At 50.0% G+C, this 15,031-nt stretch overlaps 1 long non-coding RNA gene across 1 annotated transcript; it reads left to right on the forward strand.

The window, feature by feature from the left end:
• The first annotated feature begins 25 nt into the window (after positions 1-25).
• On the forward strand, positions 26-14,562 carry LOC116593837. The gene is made up of 3 exons (XR_004286968.1): positions 26-191; positions 8,648-9,834; positions 12,955-14,562. It is a non-coding gene; the product is annotated as an uncharacterized LOC116593837 (long non-coding RNA).
• Positions 14,563-15,031: the final 469 nt, after the last annotated feature.

Below are 15,031 nucleotides of genomic sequence, written 5' to 3' on the forward strand. Positions count from 1 at the left end.
CGCCCTCGCTCCTCCCTCCCCTGCCGCCTGCCCCTGCCCGGCTCCCTCCTCGGTGCCCTGGGGCTGGGGGGCGGGAGTGGGTGGGAGGGGGGTTGGGCGGGGCAGCCCCGGACGCCTGGGTCTCTGCCCCTCCCATTTGCTGGGCTTCCGTGGCTCCATCCCCAGGAGGCTGGGCAAGGCTGGCAGAAGAGGTCAGTGTCCTGGGCCCATGATGCCACCCTTTCTCTCTGGCACTTTTCCCCTTCCTGCCATTTAGGGGGACTGGTTGGGTTCCCTGGCCCGGCTGTGTGGTTCAGTGAAGCCAATCTCTGCTAACTCCCAAGGGGAGATGATGGGAGGTGGAGTGATGGGGCTGCGGGGTACGAAGCAAATGCCACTGTCTTTACCCTTTGCTCAGCCTTCACCTGCAGGTCAAGGTAGTCTCCACTTCCCCTAGCCTATCCCAGGTCGTCTTTTGGTGCCAGGAGCAAACTGGTTTACCTAGTGGGATGGGGGGGGGGGGCTGCTGCTGAGGCACGGGAGGGGTTGTGGAAGACCTCCTCCTCTCACCCTGCCTTGAGTCCAGGATTTAGAGTCCCTGGGTCCCTGGCTGCCAATGTTGTCCCCACCTTGAATCTGGAAAGGGAGAGACTGGTGAGGAGGGCAGGAGGAACTGTAGCTGGGAGTGGGAGGAGCCTGGGGCTGGGTGTGAGGGAGAAAGCCTAAGCAGAGGGTGTGTGTCGGCCTTAACCAGCGCCTGCTTGCCTGGTAGATGCGCCACGAATTTTGTTGACTCTGTGTGTGTGTGTGTGTGTGTGTGTGTGTGTGTGTGTGTGTGTGTCTGACTTCAGCATGACCACCAAAGAGTCTCAGGCCAACAGTGGGAACCCAGGGGTTTGTCTCCATTCTACTGCAGACAGAGTGAGAGAAAAGGAGGGGTCTGAAATCCAGGCTCTGTGCATGGACCCCAAACACTTCCATAGGCAGGAGGGGTGGGAGTGAGAAAGGAGAGAAGGGGAGCAGTAATAGGGGCTGAGCTGGGCTGGAGGGACGCACCCAAAGGATCTTCCCCCAACAACAGTCCCTGGGTGGCCAGCACTGGGGACGTGGGCTCCTGATCACATCATCACATTTTCCATACAGAAATTACTCTGCTCTGTACTCACTGCCACCCCGGGGGCCAGGTGTCCTTCCTCCTAGGAAAGGCCACTTTTGGTAGCCAGAGTCAGGTGACGGAGAGGGGGAAAGAAGGGGCGTGCTGTGGCTCTCTCAGGAGAACAGGAGACGTCAATGGGGGGGCAGACAAGGCCCTCCCTTTCACTCCAGGGGTGGAAAGAACTGGGAATAGGTACTCCAGGGTCCCGTCCCCAGGTGGCCTGGCTGCTGTTGACTTTGCTTGGTTACCCTGGGAGCAGCACTCAGCAGCGCGGGAGGGGCGAGTGTCAGGGAATTGGACCCAGGCATCCAGGCTGGGGTGGGATGGCGCCGGCCTGTGTGGCAGGGATCCTGCCAGGAGGCTACGGAGTTAACCCCTCCTGTCCTGATGCTGGCGGCTGTCAGAAGAAGGGCGGGCCCAAGTGCGGTTTGTGAATGTGGCCCCAATTCCCCCTCCCTGTCCCAACACATCTGTACTTGGTTTACAGTGAATGAGTCTCCTGTCCTCATGACCGGGCAAGGGCACCGCTCCCTCCTTGGCCCTTGGCCGGGCATCCTGACACAGAACCAGGCACCACCCCCATGACACTCTTCCTGCTGGGAATCTCCTCTCCCAACTCTTCCCCACTCTCCTTCTTAAAGGGGCTCAGAGGCTGGTCTCAGAGGCCAAGAGCTAGGGCTCTAGAACTGTGCAGCTGGGGTAGCAGCTGGGGACCAGGAAGCTAAAGGGGGCAGGGGGTACCAAACCCTTGTGGTGGCCTGGAAAGGGTCAGCAGGTCTAAAATTCCATCTCATCTATCTCTGCCCTTCTCTTTGTTTTGGTTTGTCTGTCTGTCTGCCTCTGTCTTTGTCTCTGGTGGTGTTTGTCCATCCATCCGCCTTTGGTAACTGTGGCTCCTCCCTTCGGGTGGCCTGCTCCGTCCCCAGCCAAGGACTGCAGCCAGGGGGCGATGCCCGGGAAGACCCGCCCTGTGCCGGCCCCTCCCCTCGGGATTGCCGCGCCTCCGCCCCCGCCCCTCCCTGGGACCCAATGACTGGGGTCTGTTTGGAAGTCAAAACAAAAAGCCAGCAGACTGGGGATCAGGGAAGTGGAGCATTGTGAGGGGTTCGGATTCTTCTTCTCTCCGACTTGCAATGGAACCAGGGTTCCGTCCAGGGATTTCAGCAGGAGACTTGGGAAGAGGGCCTCCTACTCTGGAAGCTGGTTTCTTCTTCCCTTCTGTCATCCGTATTTCAAGCCTTTACTGTTTGTGGTTGCTCCACCGGGTCACCCTGGCAACTTGAAGAAATTATTTCTTGGGCGCCTCAGGACCAGGCTTCCTTTGCTTCCCTCATCACAAAGACCAAAAGGAGAGATACAGAGGACAGGACATCCGACCCACCTGCCCTGACTGTTCTTGTTTGCCCCACCTCTTATTGTCATCCTCCCCTCCCCCCACCAGCATGAGGACACTGAATGGGTAATTATCCCATGCCCACACTTGTGCTGGGGAGAACATCCTATGCCTCGCTCAGAGGTGGCTGGCAGATGTCTGCAGGAGGTGGGGGAGCTATGTTACAGCCCCCAAGGACATCATTAAGGCACGGAAGTGCCATTGGAGCTTGGAGGCCAGGGCACCCAGGGAGAGTGTGATGAAAACATGTTTTGTACAACACGTGTCTTCTCTTTTCCCTTCCTCCCCTCTTTTCCCACCTCCTCCCTCAGACCTGCCCCGTGCCAAGGCTGGTGCCAGCCCTGTCCTGAGTGCTTGCTCAATTCCACCCCTCTTACCAGGCCTCTTCTCCTGCTTGCCAGTTTGTTGGCTTTCCTGGTGAATGACTTTGTGTGTGGAAGGCCCTTCCTGGCCCCCAGTGCCGCCCAGATCGCCAGGAATAAGGCCTTGATTTTGAAACACAAGACTGGGGGACTAGCCTAAACAACTCTAGGAGTTTCTTCCCTGAACATGCATCCTTCGTTAATTTAAGAAATCTTCTTTAAGTACCCACTGTGTGCCAAGCACTCTACTAGACCCTGGGAATACCCAGAGATGGTTCCTGCAGCTGCGGGCTCAAAATCTGGTGAAGGAGTCAGATGTTTACCAAATAATCTGCAAAATTGCAAGTAATAAGTAGTGCGCAGAGGCATAAGGCACAATGAGAGGGGTAATAGGGGGACCTTCCCCCAGCTGAGGAGATCAGGAAAGGCTTCTAGGAAAAACTGACGAGTGGAGAGAAAGGAAGGCAACAAAAGAATATGTGCAAAGGGCCTGAAACAGGATACTGGCTCCTAGCCACCCTCTCCCCCAGGGAAAGAAGAGGGTCCCTCCACTCTTGTTCCCCACCTGGATTTTGATACAGTACAAGGGAGAGATGATAAGCACCTCCTAAAAGCCAAAGTGGGGCCCCGGGGACACCTGGTAACTCCTTGATTTCCTCCTCCGGAAATTTCTCCTCCTTGATTTTCCTTTCCCGGAAAGGGAAATAGAGGCACAGATAGGGAAGAGGAAACCACAGGCTTAGGCCTCAGATTATACACAGAATACAAGGCCCCACATTGCTGGCAGATCCCCCAGGGTAAGGGATTCCTGTGTTTGCCTAGTTGGAGCCTCACCAGACAGAAAAGCCTTTTCCTCCAAGCTGTTCTGCCATGCACCCTTCCCCCTCCCTGATCCAGCCCTGACCTGTCCCACTCCCAGGAATGAGTAGCAGGTCTAGTTGTCTGGAGTCCATGTGAGGGGAGAGCTCCCGGGGTCTGTCAGTGGTCATGTGGGCGGGTGTAGCAGTATTTTGTACACCCTCAGTCCAGGAGTTAGAGGGTTCTCTCTGCTTTGTTCACTGGGGGGCTTCCAGTTCCTCTTGGCTAGACACCAAGGTGCCAAGGTTCTTCCTTTCCGAGGATAAGGAATTGAAGGCCCATTGGAGGAGGGAGCAGGCTCCTTTGTGGCCCTGCCTCCTCTGGAGCTGGCAAAGAGGTAATGGGACCAATGGGCTTAAATTCCAGCCCTACTCTGACCCACTTTCCTCCCTGTGCCCACATTCCCTGGAGCCAGAGTGTTGGGTGGGGCTGAACTGGCACCCCGCACCCACACCTGGGACTTCCCCGAGATGGAAACTCCCAGAACCCTGGTGTCCTATCTCCACGGCCAGCTCCCACCAACTGCCTGGGATCAGTTCAGCTTCCGTTGGATCCCACTGTCTGCCAGCTCTCCACCACACCACAGATCCACCTGAGCTCCAGGGGCCTTCGCCAAAGATGTTGTCCCAATCTCTGGGGCTATCTTTGATATCTGGCTGCTTCTAGTAGCTTCTAGTAGCTTGATATCTAGTAGCTTCCTTTGAAGAAAAGATGTGGGGCTGGGGCCAGGGGGTTGGGAAGCTATCCTTTGTTGAGCACCTACTGTGTTCCCGGCACTGTGCTAGGCATGTGCCTTAACCCACACCGCAGTCCAGAAAGGTGGCAGATATGATCCCACGTTATCATTTCACGGAAGAGGGAGCTGAGAATCAGAGAAGTTAAGCAGCTTGCCCAGATTGCACAGTTAGGAAGTGGCAAAGCTAAAATGGGAACCTAGGTCCTGGTGGTCCTGAGCGCTCTTTTTTTTTTTTTTTTTTTTTTAAAGATTTTATTTATTTATTTGACAGAGATCACAAGTAGTCAGAGAGGCAGGCAGGGAGAGAGAGGAGGAAGCAGGCTCTCTGTGGAGTAGAGATTCCGACGTGGGACTTGATCCCAGGACCCTCCTCTTCCGCAGCTGCCCCTCTCTCCATGGGATGGGAGACTTGGGAAATTCAATGCAATCCAGTTCAGCAAACACTTATCACCCGCTTTGTGCAAGGCACTGATAGGTACCAGAAATACAGAGAAAGTCGCTGTGCTTAAGATCTGGTGGAAAAAATAGATACGTGGGCTAGAAAGTATCTAACTTCTGCATCTTGATCTGAACGAGGTGGCATGGACCAGAGGGAAAAAAAAGTGATACTTTATTTTCTCTTTCTAGGCAGAATATATAAATACATTACGAACAGGGTACAGATAAACGGGGACAAACCAAAAACCTATTTAACTGCCATCCAAGTCAAGAAATAGTATTTCCTGGGTGCCTGGGTGGCTCAGTCGTAAGCGTCTGCCTTTGGCTCAGGTCATGATCCCAGAGTCCTGGGATCCAGTCCGGCATTGGGGTCCCCACTCCGTGGCAAGCCTGCTTCTCCCTCTCCCACTCCCCATGCTTGTGTTCCCTCTCTCTCTGTCTCTCTCTGTGCCAGGTAAATAAGTACAATCTTAAAAAAAGGAAAAAGAAATAGTATTTCCTGCACTCCAGAAGTTCCCCGTGTCCCATAATTTCTTTATTTTGTTTTAAGATTTTACTTATTTATTTGACGAGAGAGAGAGAGAGAGAGAGAGAGAGAGAGAGATCACAAGCAGGCAGAGAGGCAGGCAGAGGGGGAGGAGAGGGGGAGGGGAAGCAGGCTCCCCGCTGAGCAGAGAGCCCAATAGGATGCTGGGCTCGATCCCAGGACCTAAGACCGTGAGGAGAGCCAAAGGCAGAGGCTCAACCCACAGAGCCACCCAGGCACCCCTCTTCCCATAATTTCTTTCCTCCCCTCAGAAGTAACTAACCACTATCCTGACTTTTGTGATAATCATTTCCTTGCATTTTTAAAAAGATTTTATTTATTTATTTATTTATTTATTTATTTATTTATTTATCTTTTGAGAGAGAGAGAGCAGGGAGAGGGGCAGAGGGACAAGTGGACTCCCCACTAATCAGGTTGCCTGGCATGGGGGCATGGGGCTTGATCCCAGGACCCTGAGACCATGACCCCAGCCAAAGTCAGATGCCTAGCAACTGAGCCACCCAGGGGTCCCTTCCTTGTTTTCCCTTATAGTTTTAGCGCCTATTTATGCATCCCTAAACAATATTGCTTAATCTTGTCTGTTTTTGAGGTTTATGTAAATGAAATGACACTGTATTACTCTTTTGTGTCTTCTTTTGTTCAACTTCCTGTTTATGAGACATATCCAAGTTGTTGCACATAACTCCCTTTTTATTTTTGCATAGTACTCAGTTGCATAAATATATCACTATTTATGTTTTTATCCTACTGTTGGTAGATGTTTGAGTTGTTTTCAGTATGCCCATCATAACTAACATGGCTAAGAACATTTTTATTGTTTTTAAAGATTTTATTTATTTATTTGACAGACAGAGATCACATAGGTAGAGAGGCAGGCATAGAGAGAAGGGGAGAAGCAGGCTCCCTGCTGAGCAGAGAGCCTGATGTGGGGCTTGATCCCAGGACCCTGAGATCATGACCTGAGTTGAAGGTAGAGGCTTAACCCACTTAGCCACCCAGGCACCCCTGGCTAAGAACATTCTTGCATGTGTTTTCCAGGGCATACATGCAAGAGTTCTTCCAGGCTATAAAACTAAGAGTCCTGGGGGACACCTGGTGGCTCAATTTGTTAAGCGTCTGCCTTTGGCTCCTGATTCCCAGGATCCTGGGATCAAGTCCCACATCCAGCTCCTGGCTCAGCAGAGAGCTTGCTTCTCCCTCCTACTCTGCCTGCTGCTCTCCCTGCTTGTACTCTCCCTCTCTGTTAAATGAATAAATAAAACCTTTAAAAAAAATCTTAAAAAAAAAAAAAAAATAAGAGTCCTGGGGCACTGGCTGTCTCAAGTAGTAGAGCATACAACTCTTGATCTCAGGGTCGTGAGTTCAAGCCCCACACTGGGTGTAGAACTTACTTGAAAAGCCAAACTGGGATACCTGGGTGGCTCAGTCAGTTAAGTGTCTGCCTTCCACTCAGGTCATGATCCTGGAGTCCTGGGATCAAGCCCCACATTAGGCTTCCTGCTCAGTGAGTAGCCTGTTTCTCCCTCTCCCTCTGCTTGCTGCAATGCTTACTTGTGCTCTCTCACTCTCGCTCTCTGTGTCAAATAAATAAATAAAATCTTTAAAAAAGAAAAAAGCCAAACCAAACCTTAGAGTCAAAGTGTTCCTACGGGCAATCTCTATTAGATAATGCCCAACTGTTTTCCAAAGTGGTTACACCAAATACACAGGAAGAACGTTCTAATCAGGGGTCAGGAGTGAGACCAAGAAGACCCATACACTTTCTTGCCTAAAACCCTCCTTGGTTTCCCTTTTACTGGAGTAAGATCCAAGCCCCTGAGGGGGTTCCCAGGGCCTTGCGTGTTGGGGGCCCTGCCCTGTTCCTTCCTGTGCCATTAGCACTCTCCCCTTTACCCCCAGTCCCACCAGCGTCGCCACCTCTGCCCTACCCTCATCCTTCTGTTGAATGTTCTTCCACTAGATCTTTCCATGGCTCTCTCCCTCATTTCCTTCAAGTCTTTGCTAAAATATCCCTTCTTGGTGACACTTTCCTTGACCATTTAATTTTTTTAAAGATTTTATTTATTTGACAGAGAGAGAAAGAGATCACAAGTCTGGAGAGGGGAAGAGGGAGAAGGAGACTCCCCGCTGAGCAGGGAGCTTGATGCGCTACAGGGCTCCATCCCAGAGAACTCTGGGATCATGACCTGAGCCAAAGGCAGATGCTTAACTGACTGAGCCACCAGGCAACGCAGACCACCAAATTTGATACTACAACTTCCCACATTCCTTATCCCCTCCTCAGTTTTGTTTTTCTCCATAGCCCAGCCACCTGGGATACATTCAGCCTCAGATAGCTCCCCCTTGATCTGCTGGGGCTTTACAGATTGTATCTCCCCAAAACTTTTTTTTTTTAAGATTTTATTTATTTATTGGACAGTGAGAGAGGGAACATAAGCAGGGGGAGTGGGAGAGGGAGAAGCAGGCTTTCCGTCAAGCAGGGAGCCCAATTCGGGGCTTGATCCCAGGACCATAGGATCATGAGCTGGGTCGAAGGCAGACGCCCAACAACTGAGCCACCTAGGCGCCCATCCCCCCAAACTTTTAAGTGCTGTCATACCTGCCAGTTTGGGGGTTGACTAGTTGCTCCTGCCGATGGACCCTCTCTCTGAGCCCCTTGTTATCAGGGCACCCTGGCTTTCCCACAGCTATTCTCATGCTCTGAAATCAGCTTCTGTATTTGTTTATTTACTGGTTTGGTTTTGGTCCCCACCCTGCCCCACCCCTCACTTTCACGGGAGCTTTGTGAAAGAGTTAACTTAGCTGTCTTACTCACTACCTGCTACACGATAAGTCCTCAATAATACAGTCTTCCAGAGACAGCCGGGCACCCCACCCCCACACCTGGGATTTGCCCTGGCTGGAAATCCCCAGAACCTAAGCATCCTCCCTTCACTGCCAGCTCCCGCCAACATCCCTGGCTCAGTGTCTCAGACAGGCCTGCTGCAGAGGCTGCTGCTGCTGCTGCTGCTTCCCTAAATCCCCTGGGGACTGTCTGGGAGCTGGAAGCAGCTGGTCTGGCTGTTGGGCCAGTGGCCATCAGGGCCAGAACAGCACATCGGGCAGGGGTCCTTACCCAGGCAGGTGTCAAGTCCCCAAGTGTCCGGAGCTCAAGAAAAAACATTTTGATTGAATAAAGGGGAAGACTTCAGAGATGGGAGAACCTCACCAGGCAGAGAAGAGAAAAAGAGCACTGGAGCAGAGCAAAAGGAACAGTGGAAACAAAGGACTGGAGGCATGAAAGCGAGAGTGTCAGATTCAAGGCGTTCTGCGTTCTGCGCTGGGACTGGCTGGAGAGTTTTCCGTGGAGGGTAGCAACCTAGGAGAGCATCCCTGGGCAGACCTTGAAGGGGAGGGCTGGCTGGGGAGGTCTGAGCTCCAAGCAGGATCAGCAAAGGCTCAGCGAGTCTTAGATTTTTAATCCTGCCCCCACCCCTGCCTCTTTTAGTCTGCCCCTCCTACTTCACCCCTGCCTTTCCCTTTACCCAGCCCCCAGCCTGGCCACTCCTGCAGCTAAATGGACTTCTCTCTCGGCCTACGCTTGGGACCTCGGAACAAGAAACCCACCCACCAACAGCCCCCTCCACCCTCTGGGCACGGCCCACCAGCAGCAGCCTCTCCTTGCCTGTCCTGTCCCCCTTCTGTCTGTTTTTGCCCCTGCCCTAGCTGTCCTCCTCCCACCTGCTCCTGCACCACCTATCCCTCCTATGCAGCCCCCTGCCCCTCCTGTCCAAGCCTCCCTGGCCCACCCTGTACTTGCTCCTGCTCTCCCTGCCCTGCCTGCCCTCCCTTGAATTGTCCATACAGCTCCTGCAGCTTGTGCACTGGTCCGCACTTGACCTGCGGCCACGGCTCACCTTGCCCAAATTACCCTTGCTTCAAAGGCCAAGCTGCCTGTCCCAGCTCCTGCCTGGGCTGCAGTGACAACTGTGGCTGTGGCCGAGGGGCTCCTCCAGGCTCCACTGGCCGCTGCTTCAGGGGACAACGCACCTCTCAGAGGCACTGTCTGATAGTCTAGCTGGGCTGTTGTGCGCCCCCCCCCCCCCCGAGAGATTGTCAGGCTCCTGGAGCCCTTTGGCCAACTGCTTCCTCTGGGGGGAGGCAGAAGTTCTGGAGTGAGGATAGGGATCAGCTAAATACCTTCACCCAGGCAGGTAGAGACAGAAGGCTGCTCAGAGACCCAGCCTCCCCCGCTCAGTACCTGAGAGCGGTGCATCCACTTTGGTGTTAGTTTCTGGGTATGCTCCCCTGGTTCCAGAACATCCTCTTCTGCCACTTCTGGAATGGAAATCGTGCTTCCCAGAGCCTCCGTCGTGGCCGCTGAAGGTGAGCAAGTTGGCTGTTCTCTTCCTCTAGTCAACCTCTGCTGGAGATCCTTCTTGGCTCATTGTCTCTGTAGTTTTTGTGGATAAGGTGCATTCCTCCTCCAGAGTCAGGAGGGGATTCTTGGTCCAGGGGACACTTCTTGTCCCCTGGACCTCCACCCATCTCCCTGACTGATGCAAAAGTCTCTGGATCCCTTACCTCCCACCGTGAGTGGGGCAAAGAAGGTCAATGGCTCTAGGACCAGAAGAGAATGCTGAGCAGAGGGTTCCTGGCTCTTCCCTCCCCTTGGATCTCATGACATCCTTCTTGGTACTTTGCTTCTAGGAACCTGGCATTCTCTGCCTGGATGTCTTGTCTTTCAAATCTTTGAGTACTCACGCAGTCTCATGACCTCAATCTTCCATCAATAATCGCATCTGCTACATCCATGCTCATCTGGCATGGGATAAGGGAAGCTGGGAACCCTGGACTCAGGCTCCCAGTGATCCCAACCACATAGCTAGTCAGAATCCCAGGTCCCTGGGGGTGGGGATGGGAGTTTGGAGAAGCAACCAAGAGGAAGCTGGAAGTAAAAGCCCCAGGTATCTGCCCAGGCCTGGGCCCTAACCTGGGAGCCCCTAAGCTCCTCTCCACATTCCTCAAGTCCTCTGACACTAGTCTGTTTCAGTGTTCTTTTTTTTTTTTTTTTTTTAAGATTTATTTTTTTGACAGAGAGCACAAGGAGGGGGAACAGCAGGCAAAGGAAGAGGAAGAAGCAGACTCTCTGCTGAGCAGGGAGCCTGACACGGGGCTCGATCCCAGGACCCTGGGATTATGACCTTAGCTGAAGGCAGAGGCTCAACTGACTGAGCCACCCAAGTGACCCCCCTTATTTTTAAGATTTTATTTTGTTTCACAGAGCACCTGGGTGGCTCAGTGGGTTAAGCCGCTGCCTTCAGCTCGGGTCATGATCTCAGGGTCCTGGGATCGAGTCCTGCATCGGGCTCTCTGCTCAGCAGGGAGCCTGCTTCCTTCTCTCTCTCTCTGCCTGCCTCTCAGTGGACTTGTAATTTCTCTCTGTCAAATAAATAAATAAAATCTTTAAAAAAAAAAAAAAAAAGCCTCTGCCTTTGGCTCTGGTCATGATCCCAGGGTCCTAGTATCAAGCCCCATGTGGGGCTTCCGGCTCAGCGAAGAGTCAGCTTCTCCCTCTCCTTCTGCCACTCCCCATGGTTGTGCTCACGCGCTCGCTCTCTCTCTCTCTCTCTCTCTGTCAAATAAATAAAAATTTTAAAAAAGATTTTATTTCATTTCAGTATTCTCTTTCTCAGCCTCCTTTTCTGGGACCCTTTGTTCTTTCCTTTCTATCTCTGTGTAGCCTTCTGTTTACCTTTCCTCTGTCTGTCTATATCACTCCCTCCATTTCTACTTCCTTCTTTCTATCACTGGGACATTCTGCTTTCACCTAACTTTGTCTCTACATCAGTTTTCCCCGTTCTCTATCCCTCTATTTCGCTCTCCATTTCCCCATCTAATTAATTCATTAATTTTAAAGATTTTTTTTTATTTGACACAGAGAGAGAGCACAAGCAGGGAAAGTGGCAGGCAGAGGGAGAGGGAGAACCAGGCTCCCTGCTGAACAAGGAGCCTGATGTGTGACTTAGTCCCAGGACCCTGGGATCATGACCTAAGCTGAAAGCAGATGCTTAACCGACGGAGCCACCCAGGCACCCTTCTCCCTCTAATTTAAAGTTTATTTAACATATATGACTTTTTCTTTCCCCCTTCCCTGTCTCAATCTGTGTCATCATTTCTATCTGCTTTCTTGGTCTTTCAGTTCACCTTATACATCTCTCTCTCTTTTTAAAGCAAGCTTTACGCCCAACTCAGGATGCCGAAGTCAAGAGTTGCATGCCCTGCTCTGTTTTTCTATCCTATTCTGCTTCTGGTACATTTCATTCTCCATGTCTTTCATTTCTATTTCCCTTTCTGTCCTTGTCTCCCTCCCTGTCTTCTGGGTCTAGCTGTTTTTTGTTTTGTTTTGTTTTTTACTTCCTTTTTAAAAAAAGATTTTATTTATTTGACAGAGAGAGATCACAAGGCAGAGAGGTAGAGAGGCAGGTAGAGAGGAGCAGGGAGTGGGGGAAACAGGCCCCCTGCTGAGCAGAGAGCCCAATGTGGAGCTTGATCCGGGGACACTAGGATCATGACCTGAGCTGAAGGCAGAGGCTTAACCCACTGAGCCACTCAGGCACCCCTTTTTTTTACTTCTTATCTCTTTTTCTGCCTCTCCTACAGGTACCTACACACCATGCCTGCATCATGCCTCTCTCATTGCTGCATGAGGTCCAGGACAGTGAATCCTCCAATGTCTGTCTGTCCCACACATGTCCCAAGCACTGGTGTGGGTAAGGGCCGGACACAGCTACCAGAATAGTCCTTCCTTTCCCCGTCCATGATCCAGGCAATCTATCCCTACTCAGCTTTAAGCTCAAACTTTTTAAAAATGATGCTTCTTTTACCTTCTTTTTTTTTTTTTAAGAGATTTTATTTATTTATTTGACAGGCAGAGATTACAAGTAGGCTGAGAGGCAAGCAGAGAGAGAGAAAGAGGAAGCAGGCTCCCTGCTGAGCAGAGAGCCCGATGCGGGGCTCGATCCCAGGACCCTGGGATCATGACCTGAGCCGAAGGCAGAGGCTTTAACCCACTGAGCCACCCAGGCGCCCCTCACCTTCTTTTTTTAAAAGATTTTATTTATCTGACAGACAGAGACACAGCAAGAGAGGGAACACAAGCAGGGGAGTGGGAGAGAGAGAAGCAAGCTTCCTGCTGAGCAGGGAGCCTGATGCAGGGCTCCATCCCAGGACCCTGGGATCATGACCTGAGCCAAAGGCAGCTGCTTAACGACTGAGCCACCCAGGTGCCCCTTCTTCCAACTTCTTATTCTGAAAATCAGCAATCATAAAGGAGAAGAACTGGGGACACCTGGCCCACTTAGTCTGTGGAGTATCCAACTCTTGATCTTGGGGTTGTAGATTCAAGTCCCACATTAGGTATAGAGGTTACTTTTATAAAAGTCTTTGGGGGAAAAAAAAGAATTAAGCTTTTACACTGCCTGTCCTCTATAAACTATATTTCAGGATAGCCAAATAGTTCCAAGTGGTGGAGAAAACTTCTCATTTACTGAAGAATTCCAGCTAATATAAAAGAAATATGGAATTAGAAAAATCATTTTGCAACCCTTAATGAAATAATGGATCAAAGCAAGAATTATGAATGGATGAAACCAAAGATGACAGTGGATGGGGAGCTTTATAATGGAAGAATCAATCTGTCACCACTCGACCCCACTAATAGGTCTTACCATCACTAAAAGGGGCACAACCACCCACCGTCGAACTCTAGATGTGATGTAATCTGAAGCCCTCAGCACCACCCGTGAAAGACTGTTCCCAAACAAAGGAACAAACACACAAAAAAGCTGAATGTGATTCATATCAAACCTCTAGATCTAACTTCCATTCAACAGGAAATACCAGGGATGGAGGAACAACTTAAATGACACAACGAAGAAGTGAGAAGTCACATCCAGAATGTGGAATCTTTTCAACGAAATCTGACCCAACTTCTTCAACTACTGAATGGCTGGGGGGAGAGATAATAATAATAATAAATAATAATAATAAAAGGACAACTATTATATGGAACACATGGACACTGTTTGGTTCCTGATTTGGACAACCCAACTATAAAAAGACCATTTTAGATTTGGAGCCTTTTAATTATGGATTGTATATTTACAATGCCAAGAAATCAGTATTGATTTTGTTAGATGTAAAATGGCTTTGGAGTTAGGTTATGCAAGGAAAGGGCCTTATTTCCTGGAGATACATGTTGAGGTATGAGTGAAGTGAACAGATTTAACTGTTGGATGAGTGTTACCAGCTAACATGGGCCGGCACTTTTTAGACTAATTTATCTGGATTCACTTACTTTTAGATATTTTGGCAAATAAAAAAGGACAGAAAGAAGGGAGAAGAAGGAACAAAGTGAAAAAATTAATATTATTGAATTAACCATATAGAGGTTCATAGAACTATACTCTGTATCTTTGTGTATGTTTGAACATTTTCATAATAAAAGTTTTAATGATGCTCTTCTGGTGAGCAGGGTTCCTAGTTTTCCCAGAGTATCCTCCCACCTTCCTTGAAAACCAGAACTCCTCAATACACAGACCTCAGCCCTCCTTTCTCTCTACTAGAAACATGTCCTAGAGATAGGCTGTGCTCACAGGATGGTTTTATTCCCTCTAGTCCTCTGCTGGCATATTTCCCATGTTAGGACCTTTCCCAGCTCTGCTTCTCAGTTCTGAGGGGACAGGGGAGACTTAAGACTAAATGATTTTTAATAGGTCCCACAATGTGCAAAAATAATCCAAAATAATGTAATCTTGCTGTAAGTCTCTCTCTGCCAGGTGCTTCTGAGCAAAATGTAGCTCAACAATGGGAGAAAACTGGCCTCCCTCCTGAGAACAGAAACCCAGGAATGTAAAGCCGTCCTGTTCCACTTCTGCCTTCATTCAGGATGACCTCCACGCTATGTTCTCACTCACTGAATGACCTTGGGGAAATGGTTTTTGAGTCTTTGTGTTTCTAGATGAATGCATGGGAATGACTATTCCTTTCTACTCTGTAGGATTTGCCAGTTAGGAATAAAGGCACTCTAGAACTTGCAGGATATAAATCTTAGCTGTTTACTTTGTCATAAGAAAGTATTTTTTGGAGTGATTCAATCTGTTAAGCACTGGACTCTTGATCTCAGTGTCATGAGTCCAAGCCCCGTGTTGGGCTCCACACTGGGCGTGGAGCTTACTTAAAAAAAAAAAAACAAAAACAACAAACTATTTCTCAAAATATAATCCCAGGCTCTCCCACCTCTACCCTCCAAGCCTTAGTATAGTATATCACCTGTGCAAATGAGTGAACTCATTTGATCTTCTCAGAAACCACATGAATGTGGAACTGGAAAGATCTGGGTCCCAGTTCTAACTCTGCCTCTTACCATGAGATTCTGGGCCTATTATCTAAGCTTTCCAACTGTCAAGGATAATAGTACCTACTTTATGGGTTGTTGTGACATGACATAATTAATCTATAGCAGATGGCCCAGGAATTCTTAAAACAGAGTTTAGATGCATAGATAGGTAACTGTTTGATG

The sequence above is a fragment of the Mustela erminea genome, chromosome 6, assembly GCF_009829155.1.
Source record: "Mustela erminea isolate mMusErm1 chromosome 6, mMusErm1.Pri, whole genome shotgun sequence".
NCBI classification, from domain to species: domain Eukaryota; kingdom Metazoa; phylum Chordata; class Mammalia; order Carnivora; family Mustelidae; genus Mustela; species Mustela erminea.